An 18764-nucleotide genomic window follows, 5' to 3' on the forward strand; every position below is an offset into this window, starting at 1 on the left:
AGAATGAGTGGATTTACTGGCCTCCCTAAGTTTTTGTTGGAATTACTGTGAACTATGTTTCATCAACAAATTTGTTAGAGCTTCTAAATTATGTAAAAGATATGTACAGTGTCAGTGGCAACTGATTATATCCTGTCAGAGGTGAATTCACTGCTACTGTGAAGGGGCAGTTAACCAGGCACTGAAGAAATCCATTGTCCTAAATGTGCCCCTTCTGAGCTATCATTTCATATTTGTAAGTTTCCAGAGATAAGAATGAGTTTCTTGCCAATTTAGTAGTGTGTTTATTATTATCAAAGAAATGGCAAAATTAGATTTGAAAAAGACATCGTAGATTCTATGATACTGGAGGTGCCCTGTGCAATTTTCTACAGAATCTTAATCTTGTAAAAAATGAATTTTCTAATATGGTCTATTGCAAATATACTGGAGTCTTCCCTACAAAACTCAATATGGATTTCTGATACCAAACTAGGCTTTCAGAAAACTATCATCAGCCAAGTAACAACAGAAAAGGTTTGAGAGTTATCTACAACTTTTCAAAAAGTTGTAGAGGTTTTATGAAATGGCTTGGGTCTTCCACACTTAGATTTAACAGACATACCAGAGTTGGCACAGTAACCAGAGCAATAAATTACTTTGTCTTGAAAAAAACTTATCTGATGTTTTTAAAAATGCATAGGATATAGTTAGTAGAAGTAATTCTGACTACTTCCTCTCTTAAAGCTTTCTTGTGATTGAAAACAACCACATTTTTAAAGTCTACCTTAAGGGTACGTCCAGACTACCCGCCCTATCGGCGGGTAGTGATCGATTTATCGGGGATCGATATATCGCGTCTCATCTAGATGCGATATATCGATCCCCGAATGCGCTCCCCATCGACTCCAGAACTCCACCAGAGCGAGCGGCAGTAGCGGAGTCAACGGGGGAACCACGGAGATCGATCCCGTGCCGTGAGGACCCGAGGTAAATCGATCTAAGATACTTCGACTTCAGCTACGCTAGTCATGTAGCTGAAGTTGCGTATCTTAGATCGACACCGCCCCTAGTGTAGACAGCCCTAAGACTATGGTAGCTGAAAACAAAATATTTTTCAGTATGATTAAAAATCTAAATGATAATGAAGCATAGCCCTAACTCTCCTATATCACACTCAGTCTTTTCCTACTCTCAGTTTGAGCACTAAAACTACAAGTATAAAAGCTGCAATATGCTGTGAAGGCTACTGACTGGCTGGACATTTCTCTGAATATAATGTTAGGAAACTCTTTTCAGCAAAAATTCTCCAATATAATAAGCATTTCATGTAGTTGTTACACAATACATCCTTTCTCTATGAGATTGCTTAAAGGAAAAAAGTAACTAGCATGTATATTAAATTTCATGCTTCCATGGACAGGAAGAGGGGACAAGGGAAGAGACCAGAGTGAATATGTAGGGTTGTTTTGTTTTTAAACAGACCTAGAGGCCTGTTTTAATCTCTAGTATTGATGCATGATGATTATGCCCTGTGCAGATGGAGAATTGGGTAATTATGCTCTGTGTTTATCTATTTCAGAAAATTCAGTGCATATTTCACTACAATTCTTTATATGCACATGTAGGCAGTAGATTCATTTCACCTTAAGGGAAAGGTACAGATAAATGGGCACTATTTAAATGGATCATTATCCTGGTTGCTGTAAGTGCTCATCAGACACAAAGGGAAATCAAGAACACTTTCTCAAGGTGCCGTTAGACCCAAGCAGGTTTTTTTGTATGGTCCAGTCACAGAGATCAGTTCCTTCTGTCCATAAAAACAAGTTGAAAATATATTGTATTCCCAGTCCCTACATACCTTTTATTAGCAAATACATTATGACATTGTACCTGAATAACTTGGTGCAGTGGGCTGGTGAAAGACCCTTTGTGCCTGCTAACTCCAGGGTTACCCGAGGCAGAGTTTTGTGTTTGTTAGTACAGCGGCTATGCCAATCCATTTCACCACATTCTGTGTGTATATTTTGCCAACTGTAATTGGTGTACTGTTTTCTACAGAGAATACAGGAGCACAACCTGTTTATGTGCAAACTTTGGCAAAACATGCGCTACACACACCCTACTCTCAAATATAAATGCACATAATCCTATGATGTATATTAAGCATGCTGTTGAGATGGTTTTCTATAATGAACACCAGTCTGTTGAAAACTTATCTCTGCAGTTGAATTGCAATCCACCATATCCTGGAACTTGGCCTACAGTTGTCAGGGTGGGACTGGGTGCAGTTCATTTAGTTATTTTGTGGGTTTGATTTTTGTTTCGTTCAGTTTCCATGGGGTAGGGGACGTGCCCAACTGCAGGCCTCTTTTTGCCAAGAACTGGGCAAAGAGAGAGTAACTTTTTTTTTAAATGGAATTAGCTTCTAAAGTGAATTCAGCCCCTTTGAACGAACAAATAAATTGCAGTCCAGAAAAAGGACACAATGTTTCAAACAATAGGTGTAGCAGGGTGGACCCCTGCTCCTGCCCTGAAGGGCTTAAAACAGCCCTGGGGGAAGGTTGTGGCTGGGAGCTGCTAAACTGGGCTGATTGGGAAGTGGTTGCAGCTGGGCCACGCCCCAATCAGGCCCAGCTGGTCTCTATAAAAGGCTGTGAGCCAGAGGCCCAGAGAGAGTTGCCCTCTGCCTGTAGAGGGAGAAGGGCCTGGCTGCAGGGAGCTGAGCAGGGCTCCTGAGTGGAGCAGGGCTGGGGAGCTGCAGAGGCGCTGGGGAGCTCCAGCCTAGAAAGCCCCAGGCTGCAGCCTAGCATTGGGATAACAGGTACTGGGGGTTGCAGAGGGCAGCTCAGGGGTAGGCCAAGGCAGCAGGTCCAAACCCACCCTTGCCAGTGATGAGTAGGCTGATACTGCAGTCTGCCCCAGGGTATGGGGGCTAGATGATGACTGGCAGTAGCCATACATTGAGGCGAGGTGGGGATAGTGGGTGGGGGTTCCCCTGGGAGGAAGGGGTTACTGCCAGGGGGCAGCATCCCAGATAAAGGGGCACCAGGTCCTGGGAGGGACACGGGAGCCAAGAGGCTGCGGATCACCAGCCTGCAGAGGGCGCTCAGGAGCTGGAAAGGGCTAATTCCCGAGGACAACCAGCAGGAGGCGCCATAGGGGTGAGTCTGCTTGCCTACAATAGGCAAGAGATCAACTCAAGTATTTGTAAAGCATATATTTATTTGCAGGTACTGTAGATACAGTACATTCCTGACACCTCATTGCTTATGGCTTTTGCTGTACTTTTAGAACTATAGCTGCTTTTATGACCTTGTGTACACTACAGAAATTTGTTATTCTATTCACTGTTTCCACTAATGAAGGCTCAGCTTGCTAGCTACCAAAAAGGTGAGAATTTCTCCTAAACTTCTCTCCTTACGTGTCTCATTGACTCATGACTCCATAGGTTTAAGACACTAGACCCTCTCTTGGGGTTGTGGGGATAGATGGTTGCAGTTTTCTTTCTGGAGACATCTGCTTATGGAAGAATATTTCCTTTTCAACATGCCAGTAGCTGGTCCACTCCATTGTCTCCTTAGGTTTTACCCCTAATTACACGGGTATTACATAAAATGCATGGCACTCTCTCTTTCTATCTTGGAAGGTTGAAAGGCTGTGTTCAACTTGGCAGGACTTTAATCTCTGGATTGAGGGAGTCTAAGTAATATGCTTATTATACACTTAATTGGGAAAAAGATGCGTTCAGTGCCAAAGCACTTTTTTTTTTTTAAAGATAACCAGGTGATGTTCAAAGGTTTCTGGAGGGGAAAAAATAGTAATATTTGGAACAACTAATTAATAAGAGCTTGACCAAATATTGTTAAATGGTGCCTAGAGTAAGAATATTCTGATTCTAATAATTACTGTGTCTTGAAGATGGCTGACATAGGGCAAACATTTCTAAATATTATAAACTTGTATATATCTGCATGGTTATAAGCCTTGTTAATAGTCATTTGGCAATTTGTGAGATTATTATATAGTAATCCAAAAACAAAGAAAGCACATGGAAACAAGAAGCATAGGGTTCTAAAAGTGAATTTTGACATGAATTGGCTTGTCCAAATCGTGGAAGAAGCACACATAAATAAGACTAATAATTTTATGGCTAAAGATTAGGAGTCAGAAAACCTGGTTTACATGCCCAAACTCTGGGGCCTTGAACAAGTCACTGAAAACTGAATTTTCTGACGTGTCTAATTTTGGGTGCCTTTTTTTTTTTTTTTTTTTTTTGCTTAAAGACTCATTTTTACATGTGCTGAGCACCTTCACTTCACTGGGAGTTGAGTGCTCAGAAGCTCTGAAAGTCTGGCTCTTTGGGGGCATCCAAAGTTAGAGGACCCTTGAAAACTTAGGCTTTGATTTTTCTCTCTGCCTCAGTTCCCAGCTCAGTAGAATGGGATAATATTTACCTATCTCAAATTGAGTTTAGTTTCCTTAATGTCTTAAAACGGTTTGAAGTCTTCAGATGAAGGATAAGTGCAAAGCCTTATTATATAAGTAATAATTCAAAATATTAGGAATAGTGAGGATTAAGATAAGCCCCACCAATATAATGGTTGAATAAGGAGAGTTAAGTGGTCATGTTTTGCTGTAAAATAGCATAAAAGTATTTCTTGAGGTTGAATCTTGAGTTTCTCTTTCAGGTTATTTTTTGTCAGCAAGAATGGGATTAGTTGCATGTATATCACATGCACTCTTTGGTGTAGTGGCTGGAGTTTGTTAGAGCAGTGAGCGCACCGAAATATTTTGCAAAAAAGAGCTGAGAAAATACATATTTTCTGTTTACTTTGGTACAACTCCAAAAGGAAGAGGAGTGCCTGAAGTGAGATGGATCTTCAAAGTCTGAGTGAAGTATCACCACGTGAAGCCATTGAGACACTTCAGAAAACACTGCTCTAGGTTATTGAAGTCCTTGTGGTAAAATTAGAACCTAAAATCGATCCTGTTGATCCCCATTCAGATAATCTGGATGGAAAAATTGTTGCAATTGAAGGTGAAATGAAAACATTATCTGATACTAATGGTTCAGTCTGGGACTGGGTGGTTATGCTGCTTTACGAGAAGTGTCTTATTTCATAAGAAAATCAGTGTCCTTGAAACATAGCTAACTACTGCACCCTGAGAGAACCTACCCTAGTAGAAGGGGCTGAAGGGAAACAGCCTTTGGGGAACTTTGATTTTTAAAAAAACTTGGCTATGTTGTAATATTGGGAATTACTATAGCTCTTTGGATTCCAGCAAAGATTGGGACTACTTGCTCAAGGCATGGATCTCTCTAGGTCTGATTTATCTAACATAGTATTGCATTAGGCTCACTTTGGGAAGGAGATAAACTTTACTTAGATACAGCATTTATCACAACAAAAACAAAATTTATTTGTAAATGTAGAGAACTCATCTTTATAGACAAAAGTTAAGTACTTAAAATCTCCTAATATTTCACTTGATGTAATGGTACTGGGCTTTATTCTGTTAGATTACATGTGATCAAATTAAAACTTTGTATGAATCTAATCCTTTCTTGGACATGAGCACAACCTAGAGGAAAGTATTTTTCTGACCAGCTTAGTGTTCCATTTTATTTAATGGGAATCTGAGCTTTTTGTGATCTCTGAAGTACCAATCCCTCAGTTAATTGTTTTCTATTGATAGCAAAAATCTTATTCTCCTGTAGTACACTTCATTAGAAAATGTAAAAGATGCAATTTGTTTGTTTTTCTTTAATGATTATATATTGTATATTAGATTCTGTGGCCTGCATTGTGCAGGAGGTCAGACTAGACAATCATAATGGTCCCTTCTGACCTGAGTCCATGATTCTATGATTAGTTTGTAAGGCTGACAAAAGGAGACAAAACGGGAACAGATTAGTGGGAACAAAAAGGGAGAGCTGTCCTATTCATACAAAGCTGTGCCCCAATAAAAGAAGGAAGGAGGGAGCCATGCTAGGCAGAGCTGAGGGGGGACATGCAAAGGCTGAGGGACAGGGCGGGTGCAAGGATGGTTCGTGCCCTAGTTGAACTTCCACCTTGTGCCCCCTGAACCGTATGGCAGCTCCCCACTCCCCCTCTGCCCTGTGTGCCCCCCCGCCCCATGGCAGCTCCCCCCGGCCCGGGGAGCCATGTGGCAGCTCCCCACCCCAGCTCACCTCTTCTCCCACCTCCTCCCCGAGCATGCTGTCACTGCTCCACTTCTCCCGCCTCCCAGGCTTGCAGTGCCAGTCAGCTGTTTGGCACCGCGAGCCTGGGAGGGAGAGAAGCAGAGCAGGGCAGCGTGCTCAGGGGAGGAGGCGGAGCAGAGGTGAGCTGAGATGGGGAGTTCCCCTGAGTGCTGCTCCCCCCCCCACTTGCTGCAGGCGGCCCTCCCCGAGCCCACCTGCCCCAGCTGCCTCCGCCTAAATGCCAACGATGACTGAGGCCACCGAAAGACCCGAAATGCCACCCCCCCAAATGCTAGCGGCCTAGGCGACCACCTAGATCGCCTAATGGGTTGCACTGGCTCTGCTGAGGGAGTAGTGGCTCCTACTCATGCTTCTGCTTCCTCTTCGTTATGGGCAACCTGCTGCCCAACTCTGGAAGACTGCAGAAGAGCAAGGACAGGAGCAAGGAAGCAACTGCATTCTGCAGTGCTCGCCTCCACTTCCCACAGGCAGCTCCATTAGAATGAATACTGCCTGAGGCAACAGTAGTTGATGCACAGTGCCATCCTCTGGTTATATAGCTTGGGGATGGGAAGAGTTTTCCTGAGGAAGCTATGCCTTTGGGGGATAGGGAACTGCATATCATAACAGCAGGGCACGTTCTCCATTAGGTGCAGTTCTTCAAGAGCTTGCAATGTCCATTCCAATGTAGGTGTGTGCACACCCCAAGCACAGTTGCTGGAATTTTTTCCCTCAGTGGTATCTGTCAGGTCAGTTTTAGTGCCTCCTGGTGTCACACTCTCATAGCACCTGTATAACGGGCGCTGCCAAGCCTGTCATGGTTGCTGGAACTTCCCTCCTTGCTCAGACATCCTTTTCCAGTGGTTTTCTGTCTCTTTTTGTGTATATAGCTCTTGTAGCTTAGTTAATTTTAAATAGTTTTAGTAATTAGTGTATTTTGGACACCCACTTGTTGGAAAGGCTTGTCGACTCCCCAGTGCCACGGTAAGCCTTGGCTGTAAGCCTTGCTCTTCCTGTGGCAAGTCAATGCCATTGAGCAACCCGCACTTGAGTTGTCTCAAGTGTTTAGGGGAAGCTCACAGGAAGAATCGTTGTCAGATCTGCAGAGAGTTGAAGCCCTGCACCCAGAAAACCTGGGCACTCTTGATGGGGGCAGCCCTGAGACCAACTTTGGAGCCATGATCGGACTCAGTACCAAGCACCTTGGCTTCAGTGTAGAGCACACCTCCTGGCAGTAGAAACCTGGTCCTCCTCACTGGCGCCTAAGAAGAGGCACCGTAACTACCAAGACAAAAGTTGCTCCCCAGTGCCAAAAGGGAGCAGGCAGGCAGGATTGGCACAGTGTAAGACTTGCGCTGGGCCGCTTTCCCTCCCCAGCACCGCAGCAGCCTCACTCCCTCCCCCTCCCCACCAATCAGCACTGGCACCCACACTGGTTCCATGCACTCCAGCAAGGAAGGCACCACTCTCCAGCAGGCAGTGTATTGGACAATTCTCAATATCATCCTCCCCAGAGGCATATGCCATGGTTAGGGACTTGCTCATGCTGCCAGTACCAGGGTCCCCTGAGATGTAGGACTCTGCACCACTGGTGCCAATGAGTGGGGGAAAAGAGCCCTCCCCCGGCTTCTGAATGGCACCATGACCACTCTCCAGGGATAAACGCCCTCTGATGGTCTCACCCCAGGTGTTACTGCAGCACCGCTCACTGGCACAGAGAGGATTGGCACCACCATCATCTCCTCATCGCAGCTTGTCTTCCTCATCGGGGTCTGAGGAGGAGTCCTATTCTTCCCACCACCAGGACTGCCAGAGCTACTCCCTACAACCTGCATACTCTGCCAGGACATCAAAGGCTATGATGCCCCTGAATGCTTGGCCCATGGGGGCGGGGACCTATGCAGTGGCCTTCTTGGAGCCTGTGGGGATTTCACCCAGGCAAGGGCATCATCTTGAGGCATTCATACGCTGTAGCCTCAGAGAGTAAGGAGCCTCTGGTACCATACTGTGAGACACCGGATCCGGACTCAGGTGCTGAGTTCAGTAATGAATCTCAGGAGTGTTCCACAGGTCTCAGCTGAGACAGAGGAAAGGGCAGAGGATCTACCAGCTGTACCCACCTTCTCCTCCTCTTCACCGGATGATACGCTGGTGGCTACCAGGATATCTCCACTCTAGGACGAGCACAAGGGTCCCCAAGACTTATTGAAATGGGTGGCCTCCAACTTGGGCGTCCAGGCCGAGGTGGTCAAACAGACAACTTCTAGCCTACTGGACTTCTTATCAGTGACAGGTCCCTCAAGAGTGGCTCTACCCCTTAGTGAGGTGATTATGCAGCCGGTTAAGACTCTCTGGCAGACTTCTGCCTCCCTCCCACCTACAGCCAAATGGACTGAGTGGAAGTATTTCATGACTGCTAAGGGATGTGAATTTGTATTCTCTCACCCTCCTCTCTAGTAGTGGCAGCTGCCAATGATAAGGACTGTCAGGATAAAGCGGGGCCTGTACCCAAGACGAAGGATCCCAAAAAGCAGGACTCATTTGGCAGGAAAGCCTATTTGACAGGTGGACTGCAGCTCCACATAGCAAACCAGCAATCTTTGTTAGGTGACTGATTTTAACATGTGGAAGGCGATGCAAAAATTTAAGGACATGCTTCCTCAAGATGCCAGATGAGATCTCTTCGCTTGTTGAAGAAGGGAAGACAGTGGCCTGGGCATCCCTACAGGCAGCCTTGTATGCAGCTGATTCTGTGGCCAGATCAATGCCCACACCCATCACCATGCACAGGAGCTTGTGGTTACAATCCTCAGTGTTGCTACAACTGGTGCAGCAGACTGTCCAGGACCTCTCATTTGAGGGGTCCTCAACTTGGCATCTGTTTGCTCCAAAAGATTAAGAACATAACGACCATACTGGGTCAGACCAAAGGGCCATTTAGCCCGGTATCCTGTCTTCCGACACTGGCCATTGCCAGGTGCCCTAGAGGGAATGAACAGGTAATCAAGTGATCCATCCCTGGTTGCCCATTCCCAAAGTTGCACGGCCGTAAGGATTCTAAGACAACCCTGAAATCCCTGGGCCTTTATACACCTGCAGCATCCAGAAGGCATTACAGGTCCCAGCAGACGGGGTGCTACTACACTCAGCCACCCAGACACAACCAGTAGAGTTGTCCACAGTAGTCGTCCTCAGGGGCCATCGCAGTCTGCTGCTTGTCACTCAGGCACCTCGAAGCGCTCGTTTTGATGACACTCGAGGACAACTTTTCAATCCTTTCATTTCAGGATTCAGTTACCTCTGTTTTCCAACTGTCTGTCCAATTTCCTCAGCCACAGGAACCACATTACCTCAGACTGCTGGGTCCTAAAAAACACTGGAATTTGAGTAAACCCTCCAATTTTTGTCCACCCCACCTTCCCAGTTCCTCTTCAGGAACTCGTCTCACAGGCAGCTATTGGAGCAAGACGTCCAATCTTTCCTCCGGTTGGGAGCAGTGGAAGACATTCCACACCATCTAAAAGGAAGAGGGTTCTATTCCCGTTACTTCCTAATCCCAAAACCCAAGGCAGAGGGCTGTCTCAGACCGATCCTAGACGTGTGGCGGTTCAACCACTATCTCAAGAAGTTAAAGTTCTGCATGGTCTCCTTGGTCATCATCAGTCCTTCACTGGATCTAGGGGATGGGTATGCTGCCCTCAACTTGAGACATGTACTTCTACATATCAGTTCTCCAAGGCCACAGAAGGTTCCTAAGGTATGTGATGAACCAGCCCATTACAAATTTGCGATTCTGCCATTTGGTCTATCGGCCGCCCTGCGGGTCTTCACCAACTGTATGGCAGTAGCGGTGGCCTTCCTCAGAAGAAAGAGTTCATGTTTTCCCATATCTCAACAACTGGCTGAGTGAGGGTTGGTCCAGATCGCAAGTGCCATCTGACATCAATCTTATCTAATTGACATTCCAGGCTTTGGGTCTATTAATAAATGGCTAGAAGTCTACTCTTATCCCCATACAAAGAATAGAGTTCAGGGTAGCAAAGGCCCTGCTTCCAGAGAACCATTTCCATTCGATCTTGACTTTGATAAGCTCCCTTCAGGTACATCCAATCACAACACTCTGGGTTTGCATGAGCCTCCTGTATTTGTTTGTACCTCAAAACTCAGTCTGTGGTCTCGGAGTTTTTGCTCCATATATCAGAACTTAGAGCAATCTACCTGACTTGTCAGGCATTCTTGGCCCACATCACAAACAAGACCCAATAGATACCACTGAGGGGAAAAAATTCTGGCAACTGTGCTTGGGGTTCACACACACCTACATTGGAATGGACATGTGCAACAATTACAAAATAATCAACAATTACAAAAAGGTTAGTAGCCATTTTTTTTTGCTGGGTCCCTCTGCAACTCCTGCCCCTGCATCTGGAGGGGAACAAATTGAGAGCAAACTATTCACTAACTTTCCCATACTCATTCCCCTCCTGTGGGCTATTCCCTGGCTAGGTACCACATGGCTCTAAGAAAATAGCCATACAAGCTTGTGGTGGGGCGGCTGCCCCACACAGGTAGATGGAGCGTTAAAGGAGCCCTCAGGGAGGCTGCGCAAAACCCAGCCAATGGGAGGAGGGCTTGTAGAGAGACAATCAGGGCAAGGGAGGGCCGTATAAGAAGGGCTGCTCAACAGAGCAGTCAGTCTCTTCCTGGAGTGCAAGGGAGGAGGACTGAGAGGAATACCTTAGATAGAGCAGTGCTGGGGAGGGTCAGGGGAGCAATAGGGAGCTCCAGCCTGAGGGCCCTGATACAAAGGGCCAGGAAGGTGCTAGGGCTATGGGGAAGTGGCCTAGGGAAATAGGCGGCAGAGGTTGGAGGAGCAGCAGCCCATGGCCGCCAGCTATAGGGTCCCTAGGTTGGGTCCCGGAGTAGCAGGTGTGCCTGGACCTCCCCTCCCCCTTACCCCCCACTTGCCCCAGAGGGGGTGGCCAGTATTCAGATTACAGTTTACTCCTTGAGGTGAGGGGCTAGACCGAAGGCTACAATAGACTACAGTGGCAAGTGGATGGACTAGATACAGACTGTTCCCCTGGAAGTGGGGAGAAAATGGAGTGGGGTACAGCCAGAGGGCCGTGCCCAGTCCGGGGAGCAACACAGGTCTTAAAGGTGGAGTAGAAGGGATGGTGGTGAGACACCACTAGAGGAAGGTGCATCAGCAACCAAGAGGTGATTCCCAGCACAGCCAGCAGGAGGCACCAATGTGGTGAGTCACAGCCCGTCACAAAGCTAAACTCTTCATAAAAATGGATTTAGCAAACATTGAGCAGCCCCACTATTCCTGGCCAGTGCAAACCTGGCACAGGAAGTCCACATTCTAGAACGCTTTCTACCTTAAGGTAGTGTGTCATTTTCTTTTCCCTACCAACACAGCTTCTTTTCCGCTGAGCAATTATGCCTCTCATAGAAGGTTTATAAGATTGGGAAGCCTAGATAGCTAATGGGCCGAGGCTCACAGCTCTGAGGGGGAGAGAAGGGTGTTATGTGCCATAAAACCATTTTTGATTACCAATGGTCTGAGGTTTTTTTCATGTCATCTGAAAAGTGAGCATCCCTCCCTCATTTCCTTGATTGATTTCAGATAGCACAATTGAAACCATCTGAATATTTTTTGACCTTTTATTAGTATAGTCCCACTTTTTCCATATTTTTTGACCTTTTATTAGTATAGTCCCACTTTTTCCAAACGCATCTTTTATACTTTCTAGTAAAATCACCGGTAGGGACTCTGCCAAACTTCAAACTATAACAGATGATATAGACTAGAACCATATTAAGATGAACTCAAATGTACTTTGCTGGAACACAGCACTGTATTTCAATACCTTTAACATTAGACAGTAGTTGTACCAAATTATTCCATTAGACTTCCACTATGAATATGGGAAGGGATTTAATCAATGTTTGAAGATGATGGTATTCAGCTTTCTTCAGTGATAGCCAATAGCCACTCCAACATGATGAGTGGGTTTTACTGTTCCAGCAAACTGTGCATGACTTTAACTCTTACAGCAAAGGAAACAAAAAAACAGGTCTCCAAGCATTAGAATGCTATAACTTAAAGGAGGTAGGGCAGCAAAACAAATTAATTGCATATAGTCCAGAAGACAGATGAAGTGGCATGTTTATGTATGTCCCATAAAACTCATTTAATATCTAGTACTGCTGGACAGTAACAATGGTATTTACCAGTTGTAGTGCAATCCATATACATTTCATAGGTAATGAAATTTCTTTGTAGTATTTCACATAAAAATCCTAAACTATGCCCTGTTTTACATGTGATCTCAAAGTGAGCTAGAGAAATCAATCTCAGTCCACTGTAGGTTCAGCTACATCCAAAATAATTTACCAACAATTTCTCTTCCCCTTTTGCTGTTTAGTGGGGGATTTAAAATATTACCTACAAAATTCACTGTATTAAATTAAAGTGCTGATTTTAGCAAGAACTAAAACATCAAAACTTTCAAATAGTTTGAGCCACCTCCTTTATGGGATGGACTGTGGAGAAATGAATATATGCACTCTAAGAAGTCACTGGCACCATTCCAGCACACTTGAAAAAAAAAAAGGGGGGGGGGGGCGGAGGCACCATAAGGAGGATAACACTGAGATATTACTTAAAAATTTAAACATGAAAATTCTGTGATGATCAGGGTCTGCAACCAGGGGGAGAACAGGGGTCTTAACTCTAAAGAATAAACAATTGAATCATCTGCTTGTATACAGTAGTTCTGAACTACAAAAGTGTAACGAGTACTGGTTTTTAGGAAAGCTGGTGACATGCTGGTGATTGATATATTGTTAATATATACATTTCACAATATGTGAGGAATTATGGCTATTATGCTTTAAAGTCTGACAAAGGTTCTCCCCCAGATAGGAGGAAGGTAGCTATTTACTTATCTTCAATGTAAATTAAAGATTATGTAATTAAAACAATGGAAGCCCCATTTACGTATGAAGCAGCAGGGGGATGGGAAGTCAAGAGGAAGGGAAGAACAGCAGGGCATCCTGACTCTGGGGACAAAATGAGTTCTGGGAAAAGTAAGCAAAAGCAAAAATTATTTTGTAATACATCACTTAAGGGGCATTGGGAGCAGAACTCCTTGAGTCTGCGGGCTGGTCTTCACTATGGGGAGACTGATTGATTGCAGCAGGGGTTTATTTTAGTGGGTCTGTGAAGACCTGCTAAATTGACCGCAGAACACTCTCCGGTCAACCCTGGTACTCTAACTCCCCGACAAGATTTAGGCAAGTTGACGGAAGAGCGTCTCCTGTTGACACAACACAGTGAAGACACCAGGGTAAGTTGACCTAAGCTGTGTCGACTCCAGCTACGTTATTCACGTAGCTGGAGTAGTGTGACTTAAGTTGACTTACCCTGGTAGTGAAGACAAACCCTGTGAAAGGTGGATCCCCTAGTCTCAGGGCCTAGGCCTGCTGGTAACGTGAAGTAAGAAAGAGAACTGCTTAGGCAAAGATTGTAACTAACTTTCTAAAATGAAGTTTGTCACCAGAAAATATGGTTTGCTTTATTTGTATCCACACCTGTTTCTTATTTTTGCTTAGTATCACTTAAATCTCTATTAATAGACTTACTCTTGTTTTATTACAAAACCATGCCAGTGCTATGTAGTAAATGGGAGGGAGAGTCCTCAGCTAGCCAAACCAACTGGAGGCAGCAAACTTAACTTCTGTATGTGTCTATTGAGAGGGCCTGGTCACTGCAGAGACACATTGGCACTAGGTTCACTGATTTGTTACTGCAAGGCACTATTTGCACAGAGTCCTGAAGAGTTTTTTGACAAGGCAAACAAGCTAGTGTGTCAGGGAGCTGACACACGGTTTAGCAGCACCAAAACTCACTTGTTAAGTTTGAGATGGGTAATACAGATGCTCACAATTCTGGGTACCCTAAGCAGGATATCAGAGTTTTCTTTACTTGAAGCAAGTGTAATGGATGTGTCTCAAGCTGCAATACTCATAACATGCAGGCCAGGGCTGGAAACTGTATGCCCAGTTGCACAAGTGGAGGATTCCAGTAGGTGATAATTCTTTTGTTTTCAAGTCATGAGGAGTGTGCAGGCAGCTATCCTGTAAATGTCAGTTATTAAAGTACTAAAATGAAAAGGTAGAAGATGAACAGAAGCTGGTGCAAGAGCTTAAGGTACAGAAGACATGTTCTAAGTACTTAAACAGGAGATCAGTGAAGAAGGAAAACTTCTTTAATTCACTGACAAATACCAGAAAACCATTAAATCTTTACCTCCTTTTACCATTTAGAAAAAAATGGATGTCAGAATGACCTAGAAGCATGAGCGGAGTAGTATAGTACTTTTGCAGTTCAAAGTAGAGAATATGAAAAAGGCTGAAGCTAAGGACACAAACTAACATTCTGAAAAACACTGCAAGATAAGGATTGGTGGCAATGGTAAATAAAATTAAGATCCTAACAGCAGTGTGTAACCACTTATGAGATATGTACTTACGAGTGTCAAACCAAGAATTTGGTTATCAAGGCAATCTCCATTTTTGGAATATCAGATAGGAAGCCAAGACTGGAGGAACATAGTGAGCACCAGGACAGGAGGTGGAAGTGATATCAGAGAGGTAGGGTGGAATAAATCCTTGAAGAGTTTTGAAACCCAGGAGAGCAATTCTGAACGGACTTTAGAGATGGATGGGAATCCAAAGAAGGGATGACTATCCTAAACAAGCTAGCGTCCAGCATTCTGGAATTCTGAGTTTAGTATTAGAATGCAAGAAAGGCATAAAATGGAAAATCGAAATGGCCAAGGCAATAAAGCATCTTCAGCAGATGCAAGATTAGAGGAAGGATGCATTATGGCACAAGGAGAAAAGGTTATCATGGATTTCCCCCCCCTCCCCTAGTATTCATTACTTGGTACAGTGGGGTATTGTATAGGGATAACTTTCTTGGAGAGTCAAAGGATATGAAAATAAAAAAAGACTTGGGTCATGGAGAGGGAGAGTCTGTAAACATCAGGCACAATGGTACCATATAAAAGTCCTGTTTAATCAAGATGTCCCCTACTCTGCCCGTGGCTACCATTTTGGACACTTTGCAAGCCATAGCAAATTATAAAGTGTTGATAAATACCAAGTAACATGCCAAGATAAAGGGTACTTACAGATCAAATCCACCACATACTATATATCTCCAGAACCTCAAAATGGGCTTGTTCGCCAGAGCAAATAAAATGACTTGGTTTCTACTCCAAGAGGTTTACAATTTTGGAAAGAGAACATGTTCAGAATAGATAATGCAGCTCCATGCATACTTAAATTTAGTTTAGTTTACTTACTAGGTACCCTCAATGCAACTTATTTTAAAGCCTGTTTCATAGCTTTATGAATTGGTGTGCATGACCTAAAGCAAGCTTCTGTCCATCAGGTTCACAGTAATACAAGTGTGTGAATCTACCAATTGCAAGAGTCACTATATATGGACAGTCACACCATACTGAACTATGTTCAGGCTGCCCTGCAAAATCCCTCCAAAGTAATTCACTGTAGGAAACTTGCAACATTGTATGGAAAAGGTTTTCAGAAAGGCTACATTTAACCTTATGCAAAAACACCGATTTATTCGATCTGTGTCACTTCCATGGCACTAGAGGCTTTAGGAATAACAAAATTATACATGCCAGCTTTAGCAAGCATATGATCCAAAAGACAGATTTTCTTCTTCTTCTTTTGGTTCAGGCTGCCAATTTAAACATTTACTACCCTTTGAACTGTCCAAGCAGGAATGCAGCAGTACAAATGAGTAAGAGCCACTGATCCAGTACATGTACTACTTTCTGGGGAAAAAACAAAGTGAATTTGAAATCCGAGAACATACTATAGTTACATTAGTAGAAAAGCCTAGCTTCTTTCACACATGCACACACTCTCTCTCTCTCTCTCTCTCTCTCTCTCACTCAAGATTATATAGTGTAGAGAACATTGAGTAATGTCTCAGAATTGTAGTCTTGCTACCATTCCACGGATTGATCATTGTCTGGTTCTATAACTGAAGTACTTGAAACGTTAAACAGTTGTCTATTCCCCCAAAACTTCATTCCATTAAAACAGCGTCTTCCAGGAACATCCCTGGATGCAAAAGGAGACTCAACAGGGGAAATACAAAAACAAACAAAGTGCTGTCAAATGCAAAAGTAAATTCTGAACCAATAGATTCCTCTTATCTTAGGGTTATGTATATCAACAGTACTTAGGAAACCAGTGCCACTTAAGTTGGCGTCCCTTTCATGTAAACTTGATCTCTTTTGGTGTCACCCACTTTAGAATGTGATTTGTCTCTACAGCACTTTTTGGCATGTAAGAGGCATGATGTATTTACATAATACTTTTTGTAGTACTTCTGAGTGTTAGAACATAATGGCCAGAAAGATACAAATTAAAACAATGTAAAAAAATCATAGGAAATATGAATGCCAAACAAAAATTCTCTACGGTACAAAACTTCACGAAAGCCAGAGTACAAACATTTCAGTTCAGTAGCATCACAGATGCAATAGTTCCTTGATTTACATTTTACATATATTAGAAGGGCCGAAATCCCACCAAGGAGCTGGTTTGGGTGTTGACGAGGTATACAGAAGGAAAGTGGAGAGGGATCCACCCTGCCATGCTACATCACTAGGGACCTACCACATTCATGGTCCATTTTGGTCAATTTCACAGTCATAGGAATTAAAAAAATAAAATTTCATTATTTCAGCTATTTAAATCAGAAATGTCATGATGTAATTATAGGGGTCCTGACCCCCCAAAAAGTTGGGGGAGGTTGTAAGGTTATTGTTGTGGTACTGCTACCCTTACTTCTGCACTGCTGCTGGCAGTGGCACTGCCTTCAGAGCTGGGCTCCTGGCTAGCAGCTGCCGCTCAGGAGCCCAGCTCTGAATGCAGAGCTGCCGCCAGCAGCAGTGCAGGATGGCATGGAGTGGTATTGCCACCCTTACTTCTGCACTGCTGCCTGTTGAGGGCCCAGCTCTACAGGCAGCAATGAAGAAATAATGGTGCCAATACCATTCCATGCCACCCTTACTTGTGCACTGTGCTGGCAGGGTGCTGCCTTCAGAGCTGGACGCCCAGCCATCAGCCGGTGCTCTCCGGCCACCCAGCTCTGAAGGCAGCGCAGAAGTAAGGGTGGCAATACCACAACCCCTGTAAAATAACCTTGTGGACCCCCCCCCCCAACTCCCTTCTGGGTCAGGACCCCCAATTTGAGAAATGCTGGTCTTCCCTGTGAAATCCTGTATAGTATAGGGTAAAAGCACACAGAAGACCAGATTTCATGGTCTGTGACGTGTTTTTCATGGCTGTGAATTTGGTAGGGCCCTATACGTCACAGATCGAGCAGCCTCTGCTGAGGTGCATGTTACATACAGAATTCTGTAGAGTTACTTTTCTACTATTGCTTTGAATCTCTTTAGAGCTGGCAATTCTGCAACTTCCCTTGGTAGTTCTGTCCTATTAACTGCCATTACAACAAGAAGGAAAAAAAAACAGCATGAGTTGTGATGGGGAAGAGGCAGAAGTCTAGTATAGATTAATTCCTGCTCTATGCTTGTACAGTACTGAGAATAACCCACCCCTTTCCTGTTACATCCATATGAGTATTTTCAGATTATATCTGCCCCCAACCTTCTCTTCTCAGGATTCTGTATATTCATTTCTCTTAGTCTCTTGGCATACGTCATGCTTCCCAAGTCGATCATTTTTGCTGACCTTTGGTTTCTGTGCAATTTATTAATAATCCTATTCATAGTATGGTGTCAGTCAGTATTCCAGCAGTGGCCTTGCAACATGATTCTGCAGCAGCAATTACCCTCTTGCTTTTTTAGTACTTTTGTTGAGAGAGCTCAGTATAGAATGGCTTTTATTGCAAGAGTATTGCCTTGCAGACTCTGGTTCAGTCATCACCCACCCGAATCAGGGATGTGTTGAAGAGGAATCCCTGGGATTAATCTGTGGTGCAAAGGGGAGGGGGGGGGGGGAAATCAGAGGCTACGCTTGCGGGTAGTGGCAGTCATTAAAATACTGGTGGCAAATTATTGCTCCAAATCTCCCTATCCTCTACTTAAGCCTTATTTTTCTTTCACTACATGAATGTCCTTGCATTTATCCTTACTGAATTTCGTTTTGTTGATTCTTTTCTTTCCTTTACCCTTCCTTTATAAATAAGGTGCTTTGATAGGTCTTAGCTATAACTTAAAATATATGTATAAAAGATTTATAGCAGTTTTATTTTCACTTTATCCTCCAAGTTTCAAATCACTGGCTAACGTAGAGTAACAAATTGCAACTCTTGTCTAGTTTGTTAGTAAATATATTGAACAATGGACTTAGGTTTTAAGAAATTCCACAAGAGACAGTGCTAACAATTTGACATAACACTATCAATAATTTATTGATTACTCATTTTGGTTATTCAGTCTATATGATATAGTATTTCCACCACCCAGTACAGCAAGGTGCTGCATGCTATGGCTAA

The sequence above is a fragment of the Mauremys reevesii genome, linkage group 8 (genome assembly GCF_016161935.1).
Source record: "Mauremys reevesii isolate NIE-2019 linkage group 8, ASM1616193v1, whole genome shotgun sequence".
Taxonomy (NCBI): Eukaryota; Metazoa; Chordata; order Testudines; family Geoemydidae; genus Mauremys; species Mauremys reevesii.